Raw genomic sequence first — 19,959 nt, forward strand, 5'->3', positions numbered from 1 at the left:
CTCCATTTAATAACTCTCCTCTCCTATTTTTAACTGACAAATCCATTTGTTCTCTAGGCTTTCTTAACTTGTTAATCTCACTCCAAAACTTTTTCTTATTTTCAACAAAATTTGTTGATAACATCTCACCCACTCTCTCATTTGCTCTCTTTTTACATTGCTTCACCACTCTCTTAACCTCTCTCTTTTTCTCCATATACTCTTCCCTCCTTGCATCACTTCTACTTTGTAAAAACTTCTCATATGCTAACTTTTTCTCCCTTACTACTCTCTTTACATCATCATTCCACCAATCGCTCCTCTTCCCTCCCGCACCCACTTTCCTGTAACCACAAACTTCTGCTGAACACTCTAACACTACATTTTTAAACCTACCCCATACCTCTTCGACCCCATTGCCTATGCTCTCATTAGCCCATCTATCCTCCAATAGCTGTTTATATCTTTCCCTAACTGCCTCCTCTTTTAGTTTATAAACCTTCACCTCTCTCTTCCCTGATGCTTCTATTCTCCTTGTATCCCATCTACCTTTTACTCTCAGTGTAGCTACAACTAGAAAGTGATCTGATATATCTGTGGCCTATCTATAAACATGTACATCCTGAAGTCTACTCAACAGTCTTTTATCTACCAATACATAATCCAACAAACTACTGTCATTTCGCCCTACATCATATCTTGTATACTTATTTATCCTCTTTTTCTTAAAATATGTATTACCTATAACTAAACCCCTTTCTATACAAAGTTCAATCAAAGGGCTCCCATTATCATTTACACCTGGCACCCCAAACTTACCTACCACACCATCTCTAAAAGTTTCTCCTACTTTAGCATTCAGGTCCCCTACCACAATTACTCTCTCACTTGGTTCAAAGGCTCCTATACATTCACTTAACATCTCCCAAAATCTCTCTCTCTCCTCTGCATTCCTCTCTTCTCCAGGTGCATACACGCTTATTATGACCCACTTCTCGCATCCAACCTTTACTTTAATCCACATAATTCTTGAATTTACACATTCATATTCTCTTTTCTCCTTCCATAACTGATCATTTAACATTACTGCTACCCCTTCCTTTGCTCTAACTCTCTCAGATACTCCAGATTTAATCCCATTTATTTCCCCCCACTGAAACTCTCCTACCCCCTTCAGCTTTGTTTCGCTTAGGGCCAGGACATCCAACTTCTTTTCATTCATAACATCAGCAATCATCTGTTTCTTGTCATCCGCACTACATCCACGCACATTTAAGCATCCCAGTTTTATAAAGTTTTTCTTCTTCTCTTTTTTAGTAAGTGTCTACAGGAGAAGGGGTTACTAGCCCATTGCTCCCGGCATTTTAGTTGCCTCATACGACACGCATGGCTTACGGAGGAAAGATTCTTTTCCACTTCCCCATGGACAATAGAAGAAATAAAGAAGAACAAGAACTATTTAGAAAAAGGAGAAAAACCTATATGTATGTATATATATATGCATGTGCGTGTCTGTGAAGTGTGACCAAAGTGTTAGTAGGAGTAGCAAGATATCCCTGTTGTCTAGCGTGTTTATGAGTGTTATGGGGCTATAGGACCCAACATGTATTTATAAGTAACAGTTACTCTGGAATACCTAATTATATTGAATTGATGGGGACTTTGCTCTAAATGTCAGAAGGACTGATCAACCTTATGACTGAGAGGCAGCTGGGTCAAGCCTATTTTTCTCAATATAATAGGTTATACTATAGACACATAAACACACAATTTAAATAAGTAGTTTATAAAGTTGTATTTCCTTTTGTAAAAGTAAAATTAAGGTGTGGTAGAATTGTGGTAACTGGAGAATTGTGCTTGGCAAATAAGTAGTTTATAAAGTTGTATTTCCTTTTGTAAAAGTAAAATTAAGGTGTGGTAGAATTGTGGTAACTGGAGAATTGTGCTTGGCAAATAAGTAGTTTATAAAGTTGTATTTCCTTTTGTAAAAGTAAAATTAAGGTGTGGTAGAATTGTGGTAACTGGAGAATTGTGCTTGGCAACAGTCTTTTGTTTTGGTGGGAGGAGCTTAGCCTCTTTCTCTCTCTCCCTCGCACTGACTCGCTCTCTCTGTGGCTGGCCTTCAACCTGGCAGGATCTCTGGGTCCTTCTTCTATCTTTTGGGGCATTATGTGTGCTCCAGGGGTGAGTTTTTTATAATTTAAGTTGTGACCACCATACCCAGGGTGACTAAAGTGTGTCAAAACACTGGTTAGCCCAGAGTTATGTCAAGGAGAGAGGACTAAAGTTGTTGAGATATACCATGTGGGAGAACAGCTATGCAGTGTGTAGATCGTTGTTTTGAAAATGTGAGGCTGTAATTGTATATTCTGTACATATCTATTGAGAATACAGTTATATTTTTATAGTAGTAGTTTACATAACCTGTGAAGAGGGCTGGTGAAAGGGTATCAGAGACACTCAGGATGATCAGCCATGATGTAAGTATTACCCCTAGACAAATAAGACCATTAAGTAAAAGCTTCCCCACACTAGAACATGTAGTGAGAACCTTACCATCCAAGAAATAAGGGAAACCAACGTAACATGGGAGCTTGACCGGGAAAGTTATTTGACTGCTAAAATAACTCAAAACATTCTTTGAACTATATGTGCTGGTATGGGGTAATAACAGTTGCATGTTTCTGGTAGAAGATTTACCAAGGTGGGTCAGTGGAAGTGTTGTTTTCATATATTAGTTTACAGGTTGTTTTTCTCCCAAGGTGGGAGAAAGGTTGAGTAACACATTTTTTGTTGTGGTTATGGTAAGTGCTATGTGCATAGTTTACATTCAATTTGTGTTATTTTATGTGCCTGTGGGAAAACTTTGTCCACTGATACTGTAAGAGGGAAGCAAGTGTTTAAAGATAAAACGATGTCAGAAGATGAGTCTTCAGATTTTTTAGGCTTCAGGGAAGAAGGTAATAATTCATCAGTAAACATGCCTGTTAATAGTGAAGATGAGGAATCACCTACTCCAGGTGATATGGAAATGGAGAGAATGAGACTTAAATTAGCAGTACTAGAGGCTCAGATGAACTTAATGAAAGCTAAGGAGGAAGAACGTCAAAGGTTAGGAGGTTCAGAACAAGAGCCTGAGCAGTACTTTAACATAACTAAAGCTGCAAATTTTGTCCCTAAGTTTACAGAGAGTGACCCAGATAGATATTTTTCTTTCTTTGAGAAGACTGCTTTGGAGCAAGGTTGGCCCAAACAGAAGTGGGCTACCCTAGTTCGCACACAACTTGTGGGTAAAGGATTCCAGAGAGTAGAGACTCTGGAGGGGCAAAATTTTTCTGATTATGATAAGATTAAAGAGGAAGTATTGCTTGCATACCAAATGATACCTGAGAAATATAGACAAAAGTTCAGAAATAAAAAATTTCGGGATGGGCAGACCTTAACTGAGTTTGGGAATGAGAAACTGTTCCTTTTTAAGAAATGGGTTTGTTCTAAAGGAGTTAATAAAGACTATAACAAATTAGTAGATCTGATGGTTCATGAGGAATTGTACAATACAATCCCTGTTGACCTCAGAGAATATTTAGAGGACAAAAACCCAGATAATCTTTCTGAAGCACTGGATCTAGGTGACCGATTCTTGGCTCGCAGGGAATTGGTAAGTAAAAACAGTTATGCTCCTTCTGAAAATTTCCCCACTCGTTCTAAACCATATTCCAAGTCCTATGGTCATAAAGGTAAATGGGACAAGAATTTTCAGGGACAAATGAAGGCTGAGGCACCCTCTAAAATAGAAAGAAAAGGTAAGTCAGCTGGAGCTCAAAGTTTACCTAGACAATCAGATAATTTTTCAGGTCCTCGAGTAAACAGTACCAGTCCTACACCAAATGGTAAAAATACCTTTAAGAGCTATGTCTGTTACTACTGTAACAAAACTGGACACACACAAAAGTTTTGCTGGTCAAGGCAGCGAGATCAGGAAAGGGAGGAACCACCCCAGAGGACTCTAACTGCAGACACACATCCAGTTGCCTGTATTTGGTCTTCAAAGCAAGGTGAGGAGGTACCTTTGGGTCTAGACCCCAGGATGCAGGTATTTTCTAGTAAGTCCACAGTTGCTTTGCATAAGAATGTGGGTAGGGTTGAGAATATAGTGTCCTTGAGAGATGGATGTAGCACCTACTCCTTGCTACGTGCTGGAGTGTTGCCAATGTCTAAGGATACCTATACTGGAGTAGATGTATTATTGAAGGGTATTACGGGTTCAACCATAAGGACACCAGTACACAAATTATGGGTAGAATCTGCATACCAAGTTGGCTATCTCCCTGTAGGTATCTCAGATGAAATTCCCTTCGAAGGGGTCGACCTCTTATTAGGGAATAATGTTATGGGCCTGTTAGACAGTGAAGAACCACTAGTATGGGGGCAACCAGGCCCCAAAGTTTGGGAGAAGAAGGCTAGGGAGACCCTGCCAGACCTTTTTCCTGTTGGTGCCATCACACGAAGTATGTCTCGTGACCAGGATACCAAAGGTAATCCTTATATTTCTCGTGAGGATGGTGAGGACTTAGGTTTGGAAACTCTATTTTCTGATGTTGAACTGCAGTCAACTAAAGAAAAGGATACCACAACCCGAGTTGAGTCTAATCGGTGCAGAGATCAAGGTAGTAGTGTGAGGGAGATTGGGCCTACTATGATGCAGCTAATTGCTGCACAGGGGTGTGATGACACACTTAAGTCGATCAGAGCCTCGGCTGTGACTGAGGAGGAATCTTTACGTTTAAATAAATGCTTCTATTTCAGGAAAGGTATACTCATGAAGAAGGCGCCTTCGGTTGCAGTACCAGTAGAAGGAGAGCCAAGTTTTTGTCACCAGGTCGTGGTGCCTGAGCCTTATAGAAACCATGTTCTTAGCTTAGTGCATGACACACCTCTAGGTGGACACCTAGGTATTGCTAAAACAGTATCCAGGGTTTCCAGGCACTTCTTCTGGCCTCGGCTGTGGGAGACGGTGGGAGATTATATAAAGACTTGTCATGCCTGCCAAATTATAGGGAAACCTAATCAAAGCATTAAACCTGTTCCCCTTCAGCCGATTTCAGCACCAGGTGAACCCTTCAGCAAGCTGGTAGTGGATGTCGTTGGCCCACTCCCAAGGACCAGAATGGGAAATAATTATTTACTAACAATAATTTGCTCCACTACCAGGTACCCAGAAGCAATCCCTCTACGCAAGATAACCGCTCGAGTGGTCTTAAGGGCTTTGATGAAGTTCTTTTCCCATGTTGGCTTTCCTCGGGAGGTACAAACAGATCAAGGGTCTAACTTTACCTCGAAATTATTTAGGAATGTGTTAAAGGGGTTAGATGTACAGCCCAAATTTTCAACTGCCTATCACCCTCAGTCTCAGGGAGTGATAGAGAGATTTCATCAAACTCTTAGGACAATGATGCGAGCTTATTGTATGAATAACACTAGTGATTGGGATGAGGGTATCCCTTTTCTCTTGTTTGCCGTGCGGGAAAGCACCCAAGAATCTCTCAGTTTCAGCCCTTTCGAGCTTGTCTATGGTCATCCAGTGAGGGGACCACTGACTATTCTCAAGGAGCATTGGCTGGGTGGTGAAAATGAGGCTTCCCCGCCGGAAGATGTTCTCTTTTTCAGGAAACGATTGGACCAGGCGAGACAGATGGCAGCAGACAACCTCAAAGCTAGTCAGAGGGCCATGAAGCAGCGGTATGACCAAAGGGCAGCCCCTCGCTCCTTCAGTGTTGGAGAGGAAGTGTTAGCTTTGGAGCCGGTTCCGGGACATGCCTTGGCTGCACGATTTGATGGACCCTTTGTCATCACAGGCAGGTCTGGCCCCAATTATGTAATTAAGATGCCTGGCCGTCGCAAATCAGAAAGGACTGTGCACATTAACAGGTTGAAGAAATACCATTCTAGGGCAGGAGCTGCCGCTATTCAAGTTGAGTGTGACGATACTGAAAAACTTCCTGTAACAACAGAAGTAAGGCTGTGCAATTCAGCCATCTTGCAAAATCCCTTGGCACACATGAAGGGACTCAGTGTACAGGGAGCCTGTGACTTGGTTCAGTTACTCCAAAAATTTCCAGATTTGTTTGGGGATGTACCCAAAGTAAGTAAATTGCCTCCCCATGATGTGGATGTCGGGGAAGCTGTTCCAATAAAGCAGGCTCCTTACCGCATGAACCCAACAAAACAACTTCACATGGAGGAAGAAGTGAAATTCCTCCTTCAAAACCAGTTTGTAGTGCCTAGCGAGAGTCAGTGGGCATCTCCATGCCTGATGGTTCCCAAACCTGATGGATCTATGCGTATGTGCACTGACTATCGCAGAGTAAATGAAGTAACAAAGGCTGACGGTTACCCTTTGCCACGTATGGATGATGTGATTGATGCTGTGGGAGGGGCAAAGTTTGTGAGCAAACTGGACTTACTTAAAGGGTATTATCAGATACCCCTCACCCAGCGAGCCAAGGAAATTTCAGCCTTCGTCACTCCAGATGGGTTATTTCAATATAATGTTCTTCCTTTTGGGTTAAAAAATGCTCCTGCCACCTTCCAGCGTCGTATAAATACTGTCATAAGGGGGTTGGATGGTGTGCGGGCCTATCTAGATGATATTGTGGTATTCAGTAACCAGTGGGAAACTCACTTGGTAAGATTGCAAAAGTTGTTTGAATGTCTATCCCAAGCCAATCTAACCATCAATTTGAGCAAAAGTGAGTTTGGCCAAGCCAGTGTACAATTCTTAGGATATGTAGTTGGTCAGGGAAAAGTTGCCCCAATTCATGCTAAGGTGGAGGCCATTATAAATTTTCCTAGACCACAGAATCGGAAGGCAGTGATGAGGTTCCTGGGCATGGTGGGTTATTACAGACGATTCTGCCCCAACCTCTCCCAGGTAACGTCACCACTGACAACTTTGACCAGTCCCAAAGTTCAATTCAACTGGGACAGCAAGTGTGACAGGGCTTTTGAAAATGTGAAAATGTTATTAGGGAATGCTCCTATCTTGAAAAGTCCTGAGTTTGAATGCCCCTTCTCTCTACAAGTGGATGCTAGTGATGTAGGGGTAGGTGCAGTGTTGTTGCAGGGTGATGAGAGAGATAGCCTTCAGCCAGTTTGTTACCATTCAGCCAAATTAAAAAAGCATCAACGTGGTTATGCAACTGTAGAGAAAGAGGCTTTGGCTTTGGTGTTAGCTGTGCAGAAATTTGAAGTTTATATCAGTGCTTCCCCACATCCTGTAATAGTGTATAGTGACCATAACCCTCTGAGGTTTTTGCAAAGAATGAGAAACCACAATCAAAGACTCTTAAGATGGGCTTTGTTCCTACAGCCTTTTAATTTGAAAGTTAAATATATAAAAGGCTCAGAGAATGTGGTTGCTGATGCTCTCTCTAGATGTTTCATGTAGATGCATGGTGCATACTTTGTACATAGTGTTTGTCATGTGCTGACCTTGTTGTTTTTGCAGTGGTGAACTCTCGGCGAGCCTGAGTACTCTCTACCAGCCGTCTGACTGTAAAGGAGTTGAGTCGGAGCCAAAAGTGTGACGAGGGTCAGGGTGTACGTGAATGTGAGTTGAGGCAGTGGTTGACAACCTTCGGTAACATGAGACGTTCAGGAAGGTATGTGATGTTGTGTCTTGGTGTGCTCTATGTACAAAACGGCCCGACGATTTGCCTTTGTGGTCCCTTGGACCCCTCCATGTTCTATGACAGCCTCGTCTTAATAAGTTTGGAGGATCTGTGTGGAGTGGGACCTCGGAAGATGGGCTTAAGTGCCTGACCATGTTAAGGATCGTGAGTGTTGACTGGAAGTCTCACTGTTTGGTTCGGCCACCAAGTGAGAGACACCTTGACATGTTTTGTGAAGTTTCCTGCCTGGGGTACACCTGACTGCTCTGGGTTTGGCTCTACTCTCGTCTCCTGATCAGGAAGATGCCACCCTGGAGTACCAGTTGCTTGCTGGATTACCGTAGCAGAGGCACAGGCCTGTTGGTGCGGGCTTTCACAGTGGGCATTGTGTGCAAAATTTTGCATTGTAATGTGTATTGTTTAAAAGTCACTAAAATTGTAAATAGTTACACACTTGAGTATATGGGTATGGTTAAATTGCTTTTCTAAAAAATTCTGCAATCTCTTGTAAATAACAGTAAAGTGAAGAGTAGTTATGGTGCTGGGAAAATGTAGCATTTCTAGTAGTCTTGTTTACCGCCTTCAGACTTAAGCAATATACTTTTTACTAGCCGTATCCTGAGGGACACAGCTAGCTTTTGTGAGACTTCGTCTGGAGGTGGGGGTGTTATGGGGCTATAGGACCCAACATGTATTTATAAGTAACAGTTACTCTGGAATACCTAATTATATTGAATTGATGGGGACTTTGCTCTAAATGTCAGAAGGACTGATCAACCTTATGACTGAGAGGCAGCTGGGTCAAGCCTATTTTTCTCAATATAATAGGTTATACTATAGACACATAAACACACAATTTAAATAAGTAGTTTATAAAGTTGTATTTCCTTTTGTAAAAGTAAAATTAAGGTGTGGTAGAATTGTGGTAACTGGAGAATTGTGCTTGGCAAATAAGTAGTTTATAAAGTTGTATTTCCTTTTGTAAAAGTAAAATTAAGGTGTGGTAGAATTGTGGTAACTGGAGAATTGTGCTTGGCAAATAAGTAGTTTATAAAGTTGTATTTCCTTTTGTAAAAGTAAAATTAAGGTGTGGTAGAATTGTGGTAACTGGAGAATTGTGCTTGGCAACAGTCTTTTGTTTTGGTGGGAGGAGCTTAGCCTCTTTCTCTCTCTCCCTCGCACTGACTTGCTCTCTCTGTGGCTGGCCTTCAACCTGGCAGGATCTCTGGGTCCTTCTTCTATCTTTTGGGGCATTATGTGTGCTCCAGGGGTGAGTTTTTTATAATTTAAGTTGTGACCACCATACCCAGGGTGACTAAAGTGTGTCAAAACACTGGTTAGCCCAGAGTTATGTCAAGGAGAGAGGACTAAAGTTGTTGAGATATACCATGTGGGAGAACAGCTATGCAGTGTGTAGATCGTTGTTTTGAAAATGTGAGGCTGTAATTGTATATTCTGTACATATCTATTGAGAATACAGTTATATTTTTATAGTAGTAGTTTACATAACCTGTGAAGAGGGCTGGTGAAAGGGTATCAGAGACACTCAGGATGATCAGCCATGATGTAAGTATTACCCCTAGACAAATAAGACCATTAAGTAAAAGCTACCCCACACTAGAACATGTAGTGAGAACCTTACCATCCAAGAAATAAGGGAAACCAACGTAACAATGAGACAGAAAAAGAAACCAGCAATCCTACCATCATGCAAAACAGTTACAGGTTTCTGTTTCACAGTCATCTGGCAGGACGGTAGTACTTCCCTGGGTGGTTGCTGTCTACCAACCTACTACCTTGCATATATATATATATATATATATATATATATATATATATATATATATATATATATATATATATATATATATATATATATGCAATAAGATCACAGTAAACAGGTGATTTCAGAATATGCAAAACAACGACTGTGAAAGAATAAATTCCAAGTGCTTTCGTGACTACTCACATTATCAATTAACAATAAAAGTAATGCATCAAAGGAAGGCATATAAAGAGTCTAGACCACACCTCACTATCACATCCCACAACAAAGCAACACCTGATGCACCACTCATAAGAAAGGGAACACTGCAGCAGGTCCACTGGCCCAACTAGACAAGTTCTTCATACAACCCACGAACAAACTATTCTACCCAAGAATTAAGAATTTTAAAACTTATTATTTGTCCAATGTATTATTAAATTCTTCCCAAATTCTATTAATTATAAATGGATCTAATTTATGTAAACCAAAGGAAATATTCATATTATTGTCAAAACTACTTTTTATGAAACAAGATTCAATTATATTCCTGTCGACCATGGACTTGCTTGATACAACTTTCTCAACTTTTTGAAAATCAATTGTATGGTTAAAATCTCTGACATGAATAAATAGAGCATTGGAATCTTGTTCAGTTCAAACGCTATATTTATGTTGTCTTAATCTTAGTTCGAGACTTTTACCAGTTTGACCGTAATAAACTTTATCGCAAATTTTACAAGGAATCTTATAGACACATCCATCAGCATTTTGGGGGGAATTATTTATCAAAATTTTTTTTACTGTATCAAGATTTTTAAATACAACTTTGATATTAAAAGTCTTAAGAAGAGAAGGCATATCAACCAAGTTTTCATGGTAAGGGAGAACCAATATATTTTTAGTTGAATAAGGCTGGTTGTCCCTTTTTGGATTGTAAAAAGTATTTCTAGCAATTTTAAAATATTTATCAATTACGTTTCTTGGGTATTTCAAATCGTTAGCTATTTCATAAATTTTGGATATTTCCTCATCTATGAACTCTGGACTACAAATACGTAAAGCTCTCAAAAACATTGATGAGAAAACAGACAGTTTAACTCTACAAATAACTGTTCTTATGTACACTATTATTCTTCACATCAAGATAGAGTCAAACTGTCTGTTTTCTCATCAATGTTTTTGAGAGCTTTACGTATTTGTATTCCAGAGTTCATAGATGAGGAAATATAAAAAATTTATGAAATAGCTAATGAACTGAAATACCCAAGAAACGTAATTGATAAATCTTTTAAAATTACAAGAAATACTTTTTATGATTCAAAAAGGGACAACCAGCCTTATTCAACTAAAAATATGTTGGCTCTCCCTTACCATGAAAACTTGGCTGATATGCCTCCTCTTCTTAAGACTTTTAATGTCAATGTTGTATTTAAAAATCTTGATACAGTAAAAAAATCTTTTGATAAAGAATTCCCCCCAAAATGCTGACGGATGTGTCAATAAGATTCCTTGTAAAATTTGTGATAAAGTTTATTACGGTCAAACTGGTAAAAGTCTCAAACTAAGATTAAAACAACATAAATACAGTGGACCCCCGCATAACGATTACCTCCGAATGCGACCAATTATGTAAGTGTATTTATGTAAGTGCGTTTGTACGTGTATGTTTGGGGGTCTGAAATGGACTAATCTACTTCACAATATTTCTTATGGGAACAAATTCGGTCAGTACTGAGCATTAGAACTGGACAAGATTCCAATGCTCTATTTATTCATGTGAGAGACTTTAACCATTCAATTGATTTTCAAAAAGTTGAGAAAGTTGTATCAAGCAAGTCCATGGTCGACAGGAATATAATTGAATCTTGTTTCATAAAAAGCAGTTTTGACAATAATATGAATATTTCCTTTGGTTTATGTAAATTAGATCTATTTATAATTAATAGAATTTGGGAAGAATTTAATAATACATTGGACAAATAATAAATTTTAAAATTGTTAATCCTTGGGTAGAATGGTTTGTTCGTGGGTTGTGTGAAGGACCTGTCTAGTTGGGCCAGCGGGCCTGCTGCAGTGTTCCCTTTCTTATGAGTCGCGCATCAGGTGTTGCTTTGTTGTGGGATGTGATAGTGAGGTGTGGTCTAGACTCTTTATATGCCTTCCTTTGATGCATTACTTTTATTGTTCCTTGATAATGTGAGTAGTCATGAAAGAACTTGGAATTTTCCCATTCTTTCATGGTTGTTTTGCATATATATATATATATATATATATATATATATATATATATATATATATATATATATATATATATATATATATATATATATATATATATATATATATATATATATATATGCAAAACAACCACTCTGAAAGAATAGAGAAATTCCAAGCGCTTTCGTGACTACTCACATTATCAAGGAACTATGAAAGTAAAGCATCCAAGGAAGCTATATAAGGGGTCTGGTCGGCACCTCACTATCAGATCCCACAACGGTTTAAACACGTGACGCGCGGCGAGCCAACTTGGAAAGGTCCTTGGCACAACTCACCCCACAAACTATTCTACCCAAGAAATAAGAAATTTTAAAGATTATTTGTCCAGTGTATTATTAAATTCTTCCCAAATTCTATTAATTATAAATGGATCTAATTTATATAAACCAAAGGAAATATTCATATTATTGTCAAAACTGCTTTTTATGAAACAAGATTCAATTACATTCCTGTCGACCATGGACTTGCTTGATACTACTTTCTCAACTTTTTGAAAATCAATTGGATGGTTAAAATCTCTTACATGAATAAATAGAGCATTGGAATCTTGTCCAGTTCTAATGCTATATTTATGTTGTTTTAATCTTAGTTCGAGATTTTTACCAGTTTGACCGTAATAAACTTTATCGCAAATTTTACAAGGAATCTTATAGACACATCCATCAGCATTTTGGGGGGAATTCTTTATCAAAAGTTTTTTTACTGTATCGAGATTTTTGAATACAACTTTAATATTAACCCTTTGACTGTTTCCGACATATAAATACGTCTTACGAGCCAATGTTTCTGACGTATTTATACGCATAAATTCTAGCAGCTTCAAATCAAGCAGGAGAAAGCTGGTAGGCCCACATGTGAGAGAATGGGTCTCCATGGTCAGTGTGCACCATATAAAAAAAATCGGGGAGCCAGTGGTGCATTGTGGGAATGCCATTTCAGTTGTCCTTTTTCAGCATGTCTAGCGGTAAGAAATATGTGATTCCCCAGCAAATCTGGGACTCTTCTCTTCTCAAGTGATGCTCTAACACAGATGGAAGTGTCAGTGAAGATCAATTTCATGATTTGGAGGAGTTTGAGACCAAAAGCAATGGAGGAGGAGGAGGGGGAGGAGGGGAGGAAGAGGAGGAGGAGGAGGAGGGAAGGAAGAGGAGGAGGAGGAGGACGAGGAATAGCAGGAGGAGAAGAGGAGGAGGAGGAGGAGGAGGAGGAGGAGGAGAAGAGGAGGAGGAGGAGGAGGAGGAAGAAGAAGATGTAATAATATTGTTCCCTTGAAGCAAGAAAAAAAAAAGTCCACCCCATGACAGTGACAAGATAAGGGGAGATAACATCTGATAAGAGCTGACTTTGATGAGCGTAAAGGAGGGTAATATTACATGACCATCGCCCTCCCTTTGTTTTTGCTGGTACACAAACATTTGTCTGTCTGTCAAGCTCCCTGTCTGTCCATCTAGCTCTCTGTCTCAGAGAGAGCCACAAGACTGTGTCATCACGTTTACTCACATCTTCAAGCAGAGTATAGCACTTTGTCTGGATTTCTTGGGTTATCCTAGGTAATTTACACTATGTATACTTGTATTTATGTGTACCTGTGAGACAGAGATAGGCAGACAGATAGAAAGAGAGACAGATTGAAAGATATAGAATGAGGGAGAAAGATAATTAGATAGAATGGAGGAGGGGAAGCAGCATCCGACCCCATTGTTTTGACAGGCGGTAGGGGTAGTGACTAATGAGACAATATGTCACTTTGACAGCTGCTGACTTCTGACTCAAAACAATTATAAGCCACACACTCCCACACAAGACAAGGAGGAGGAGGAGGAGGAGGAAGAAGAAGAAGAAGAAGAAGAAGAAGAAGAAGAAGAAGAAGAAGAAGAAGAAGACGAAGAAGACGAAGAAGACGAAGAAGACGAAGAAGACGAAGAAGACGAAGAAGAAGAAGAAGAAGAAGAAGATGATGATGATGATGATGATGATGATGATGATGATGATGATGATGATGATGATGATGATGATGATGATGATGATGATGATGATGATGATGATGATGATGATGATTATTTTGTTTGTGTAAACAAGTTTTGTAAACAATATATTGATAATTATGTTTGTGTGCTTATTGTGTTGTATACAACGAGTGTATATATATACATTGCACCTTACTTTGGTCTCATAGGCCACATAAGTTATGTGAAAAAATAAAATAGTGAAAAAAACAAAAAACCTTCAATTACAAGTAAACTAAAGTTTACCGGGTGAGCGGCAGTCACCGCTGTTGCCATACGCGGCTCATTTTCTGCAAACTTCACGGCTCTATATCTCGGTAAGTACCGATGGCAAAAATTTTTTTTTTTGGACTAAAACACTCAGAAAAATAATCTTAACATTTTCATAAGAAAAAATAATTTTTTTTTTTTTTTTGAATATTTGGCGACATAGAATGACAGTTTCAGAGAGGGGCCTGAAACAGTCAAAGGGTTAAAAGTCTTAAGAAGAGAAGGCATATCAACCAAGTTTTCATGGTAAGGGAGAACCAACATATTTTTAGTTGAATAAGGCTGGTTGTCCCTTTTTGGATTGTAAAAAGTATTTCTGGCAACTTTAAAAGATTTATCAATTACATTTCTTGGGTATTTTAAATCATTACCTATTTCATAAATTTTGGATATTTCCTCATCTATGAACTCAGGACTACAAATTCGTAAAGCTCTCAGAAACATTGATGAGAAAACAGACAGTTTGACTCTATCTTGATGCGAGGAATAATAGTGGACATAGGAACAGTTATTAGTAGGTTTTCTGTAAATTTTAAATTTGAATTCATTATTACCCTTAATAATTAAAACATCTAGAAAAGGCAATGAGTTATTTTCTTCAAACTCAACAGTAAAGTTTATTGAATGGGCTAAGCTATTTAATTTTCCAAGGAAATGGTGTATATCTACATTTTTGGGCATAAGACACAAAATATCATCAACATATCTGAACCATTTAGCTCTATTAGGGAGGATTGTGTTAAGTAACCTTGTTTCAAAAAATTCCATGTATAGGTTACTAAGAACAGGTGAAAGAGGATTTCCCATTGCCATACCAAACTATTATTCCTCGCATCAAGATAGAGTCAAACTGTCTGTTTTCTCATCAATGTTTCTGAGAGCTTTACGAATTTGTAGTCCTGAGTTCATAGATGAGGAAATATCCAAAATTTATGAAATAGGTAATGATTTAAAATACCCAAGAAATGTAATTGATAAATCTTTTAAAGTTGCCAGAAATACTTTTTACAATCCAAAAAGGGACAACCAGCCTTATTCAAATAAAAATATGTTGGTTCTCCCTTACCATGAAAACTTGGTTGATATGCCTTCTCTTCTTAAGACTTTTAATATTAAAGTTGTATTCAAAAATCTCGATACAGTAAAAAAACTTTTGATAAAGAATTCCCCCCAAAATGCTGATGGATGTGTCTATAAGATTCCTTGTAAAATTTGCGATAAAGTTTATTACGGTCAAACTGGTAAAAATCTCGAACTAAGATTAAAACAACATAAATATAGCATTAGAACTGGACAAGATTCCAATGCTCTATTTATTCATGTAAGAGATTTTAACCATCCAATTGATTTTCAAAAAGTTGAGAAAGTAGTATCAAGCAAGTCCATGGTCGACAGGAATATAATTGAATCTTGTTTTATAAAAAAAGCAGTTTTGACAATAATATGAATATTTCCTTTGGTTTATATAAATTAGATCCATTTATAATTAATAGAATTTGGGAAGAATTTAATAATACACTGGACAAATAATCTTTAAAATTTCTTATTTCTTGGGTAGAATAGTTTGTGGGGTGAGTTGTGCCAAGGACCTTTCCAAGTTGGCTCGCCGCGCGTCACGTGTTTAAACCGTTGTGGGATCTGATAGTGAGGTGCCGACCAGACCCCTTATATAGCTTCCTTGGATGCTTTACTTTCATAGTTCCTTGATAATGTGAGTAGTCACGAAAGCACTTGGAATTTCTCTATTCTTTCAGAGTGGTTGTTTTGCATATTCTGAAATCACCTGTTTACTGTGATCTTATTGCATTAATGGATACCACACAACTCTTCAGAATGTTCTCGATAAACTTTCCTAATCATATATCTTTTGTTTCACAGTTTTCTTCTGCAATGATCAAGTCCCACAAGTTAAAAATTCGACTTAATTTCTTAAAAAATTGTTTAAATGAACAAGTTCTGCCCAAGTCTCTTTTACCCAATAGACTCCTTGACATGAGAGATCGTCCTTTTGATGATTTTATGAGAATTATTCTTCAGAAACATACTGAAATAACTAAAATACAGGAGAAGGAAGCATTCAAAATATTGAGAAACAAAAAATACTCTTTTAATCAGGCCATTCCATCAGAATGGAAACACAGTATGTTGGATCATTGCTATAATAAACTCAGAAGAACTTGTAATGAACTCAAGAGCAAACTACAAAGAAAATTAGACATTTTAATTGAAAATAGTGATTGGACAAAGCATGCTAATAACAATTTTGTAATTAACTTATCAGATGAAATTTTAGACAAACATACAACTGCTGCTCTAGGTTTTGGCTTAAGTTTTGCAACTTCAAAAAAACTTAATAATGTTGAAATTGCAAAAGCCTTTTGTAATTTTGAAAAATTTTCTGATTTATCCTCTGATGAAATTAATATTAGTAAAGGAATGGTATATAGCTCTATGTTAAAACCAAACATTCCCAATTGCCCTCAAAGATTCTTTAAGTCTTATGATACACTTAATAACAATAAAAATTTGCGCCTTACTAAAGCAGACAAAATAAATGCAATAGTAATTATGAAAGAAAATGATTACCAAGAAAAAATGAATAATCTCTTAGATGATACTGAAACCTATTCTAAACTTAGGAAAAATCCCCTAGAAACCGTTAACAGCAATTTCAATAAAACAATAAAACTTCTACTGAAAGGCAAATATGAATTAGTCAAACAATTTACTTCCACTAATCCATCTTTGCCTTACATGTATGGACTAATAAAAACACACAAACCAGGGAATCCAGTCAGACCAATTATTAGCTCCATAGGGTCAGTTTCATATAAATTATCCAAATGGCTTGTTGATATTTTGAGCCCTATTGTTGGCAAAATTTCTAACTTTAATGTTAAAAACAACATAGACTTGGTTGATAAATTAAGCTCCTTGACTGACCTAAATGATTTTAACATGGTTAGTTTTGATGTTACTTCCTTGTTTACGAAAGTTCCTGTTGATGATTTATTAAGTTTCTTATCTGAAGAACTCGTTAACTATGATTTACCATTGCCAGTTCCTACTATCATTAAACTTATTAAACTTTGCATTGTTGATGCAAAATTTGTATTTAATGATAAATTTTACACTCAGAAGTTTGGTATGGCAATGGGAAATCCTCTTTCACCTGTTCTTAGTAACCTATACATGGAATTTTTTGAAACAAGGTTACTTAACACAATCCTCCCTAATAGAGCTAAATGGTTCAGATATGTTGATGATATTTTGTGTCTTATGCCCAAAAATGTAGATATACACCATTTCCTTGGAAAATTAAATAGCTTAGCCCATTCAATAAACTTTACTGTTGAGTTTGAAGAAAATAACTCATTGCCTTTTCTAGATGTTTTAATTATTAAGGGTAATAATGAATTCAAATTTAAAATTTACAGAAAACCTACTAATAACTGTTCCTATGTCCACTATTATTCCTCGCATCAAGATAGAGTCAAACTGTCTGTTTTCTCATCAATGTTTCTGAGAGCTTTACGAATTTGTAGTCCTGAGTTCATAGATGAGGAAATATCCAAAATTTATGAAATAGGTAATGATTTAAAATACCCAAGAAATGTAATTGATAAATCTTTTAAAGTTGCCAGAAATACTTTTTACAATCCAAAAAGGGACAACCAGCCTTATTCAAATAAAAATATGTTGGTTCTCCCTTACCATGAAAACTTGGTTGATATGCCTTCTCTTCTTAAGACTTTTAATATTAAAGTTGTATTCAAAAATCTCGATACAGTAAAAAAACTTTTGATAAAGAATTCCCCCCAAAATGCTGATGGATGTGTCTATAAGATTCCTTGTAAAATTTGCGATAAAGTTTATTACGGTCAAACTGGTAAAAATCTCGAACTAAGATTAAAACAACATAAATATAGCATTAGAACTGGACAAGATTCCAATGCTCTATTTATTCATGTAAGAGATTTTAACCATCCAATTGATTTTCAAAAAGTTGAGAAAGTAGTATCAAGCAAGTCCATGGTCGACAGGAATATAATTGAATCTTGTTTCATAAAAAGCAGTTTTGACAATAATATGAATATTTCCTTTGGTTTATATAAATTAGATCCATTTATAATTAATAGAATTTGGGAAGAATTTAATAATACACTGGACAAATAATCTTTAAAATTTCTTATTTCTTGGGTAGAATAGTTTGTGGGGTGAGTTGTGCCAAGGACCTTTCCAAGTTGGCTCGCCGCGCGTCACGTGTTTAAACCGTTGTGGGATCTGATAGTGAGGTGCCGACCAGACCCCTTATATAGCTTCCTTGGATGCTTTACTTTCATAGTTCCTTGATAATGTGAGTAGTCACGAAAGCGCTAGGAATTTCTCTATTCCTTCAGAGTGGTTGTTAGGCATATTCTGAAATCACCTGTTTACTGTGATCTTATTGCATATATATATATATATATATATATATATATATATATATATATATATATATATATATATATATATATATATATATATAATATATATATGTACTAGGTTGGTAGACAGCAACTGCCCAGGGAGGTACTACAGTCCTGCCAAGTGAGTGTAAAACGAAAGCCTGTAATTTTTTACATGATGGTAGGATTGCTGGTGTCCGTTTTTTGACTCATAAACATCCAGGATTTCAGGAACATCTTGCTACTTCTACTTACACTTAGGTCACACTACACATACATGTACAAGCATATATATACTCACACCTCTCTGGGTTTTCTTCTATTTTCTAACTAGTTCTTGTTCTTGTTTATTTCCTCTTATCTCCATGGGGAAGTGGAACAGAATTCTTCCTCTATAAGCCATGCGTGTTGTAAGAGGCGACTAAAATGCTGGGAACAAGGGACTAGTAACCCCTTCTCCTGTATATATTACTAAATGTAAAAGTAGAAACTTTCGTTTTTCCTTTTGGGCCACCCTGCCTCGGTGGGATACGGCCGGTGTGTTGAAAAAGAAAAAGAATGATATATATATATGTATGTATATGTATGTATATATATATATATATATATATATATATATATATATATATATATATATATATATATATATATATATATATATATATATGTGTGTGTGTGTGTGTGTGTGAAGGTTCTCTGTACATTTTCTAGGTCAGCAATTTCACCTGCCTTGAAAGGTGCTGTTAGTGTGCAGCAATATTCCAGCTTAGATAGAACAAGTGACCTGAAGAGTGTCATCATGGGCTTGGCATCCCTAGTTTTGAAGGTTCTCATTATCCATCCTGTCATTTTTCTGGCAGATGCGATTGATACAATGTTATGGTCCTTAAAGGTGAGATCCTCCGACATGATCACTCCCAGGTCTTTGACGTTGATGTTTCACTCTATTTTGTGGCCAGAATTTGTTTTGTACTCTGATGAAGATTTAATTTCCTCGTGTTTACCATATCTGAGTAATTGAAATTTCTCATTGTTGAACTTCATATTGTTTTCTGCAGCCCACTGAAAGATTTAGTTGATGTCTGCCTGGAGCCTTGCAGTCTCTGCAATGGAAGACACTGTCATGCAGATTCGGGTGTCATCTGCAAAGGAAGACACAGTGCTGTGGCTGACATCCTTGCCTTTGTCAGGTATGAGGAACAGTGGAACTCCGCCTTATGACATTAATCCGTTCCTCAGAGCTAGTCGTATGCGAAAATTATTGTAAGGTGAATTAATTTTCCCCATAAGAAATAATGGAAATCAAATTAATCCGGGCAAGACACCTCAAAGTATGAAAAAAAAAATTACCACATGAAACATTAAAGGGGTGGACCTATTTAATCCACTAACAAGTTGTTCCCATTCCTGTTGCCTAAGTTCTTGCTTTCTATTCCTTGCATTTGTTAGTGCAGCTTGGAACGTTCTGAGCAGGTCTGGGGTTCTACATTCACGGTATGCTTTACCAATCCTCCTAGCTGCATGTGTTAGATTGCATA

The 19,959-nt window shown here is 37.4% G+C and overlaps 1 long non-coding RNA gene across 1 annotated transcript; it reads left to right on the forward strand.

The window, feature by feature from the left end:
• Positions 1–814: 814 nt before the first annotated feature.
• Positions 815–9,142, forward strand: LOC138854468 (uncharacterized). Its single transcript, XR_011393674.1, has 2 exons — positions 815–2,163; positions 7,487–9,142. It is a non-coding gene; the product is annotated as an uncharacterized lncRNA (long non-coding RNA).
• Positions 9,143–19,959: the final 10,817 nt, after the last annotated feature.

This window comes from Cherax quadricarinatus, chromosome 60 (genome assembly GCF_038502225.1).
Source record: "Cherax quadricarinatus isolate ZL_2023a chromosome 60, ASM3850222v1, whole genome shotgun sequence".
Classification (NCBI taxonomy): Eukaryota; Metazoa; Arthropoda; class Malacostraca; order Decapoda; family Parastacidae; genus Cherax; species Cherax quadricarinatus.